General features: G+C 37.4%; 1 protein-coding gene across 3 annotated transcripts in view; it reads left to right on the top strand.

Moving 5' to 3' along the window:
- Positions 1 to 366, top strand: part of LOC106881536 (probable nuclear hormone receptor HR3) — a 188,754-nt gene that overhangs the window by 25,817 nt on the left and 162,571 nt on the right. The gene's annotated exons all lie outside the window — the stretch shown is intronic.

The raw sequence follows: 366 nt of genomic DNA, 5'->3' as shown, positions 1-366 counted from the left end.
CTCTCTCTCTCTCTCTCTCTCTCTCTCTCTCTCTCTCTCTCTCTCTGCTGTGCTAACTTCCAATCTGTTTCTTTTTATAGATGCGTCACCCCTATGGCTTTCTGCATACTCCCCCACCTTCCTTCTCTTTCTAATTCCGTGTCAGAATCTTCTTCATTGATCTCAATACCCCCACAAATCCAAACACACTCAAATTCACCCTAAATAATCCTTCTGGTCTACATTTAAAACTGTCTTCTCTATCCAGTAATAATCTCCTAGTTTATATAGTATCTGTTGTCTTTATCTGACTATATGCTTTCGTTCTCATTCACCATGTTTTAGTCACCTGTGTGTGTGTGTATATATATATATATATATATATAT

The sequence above is a fragment of the Octopus bimaculoides genome, chromosome 28 (genome assembly GCF_001194135.2).
Source record: "Octopus bimaculoides isolate UCB-OBI-ISO-001 chromosome 28, ASM119413v2, whole genome shotgun sequence".
In the NCBI taxonomy this organism is placed as follows: Eukaryota; Metazoa; Mollusca; class Cephalopoda; order Octopoda; family Octopodidae; genus Octopus; species Octopus bimaculoides.
This window is presented reverse-complemented; position numbering and strand designations above follow the sequence as displayed.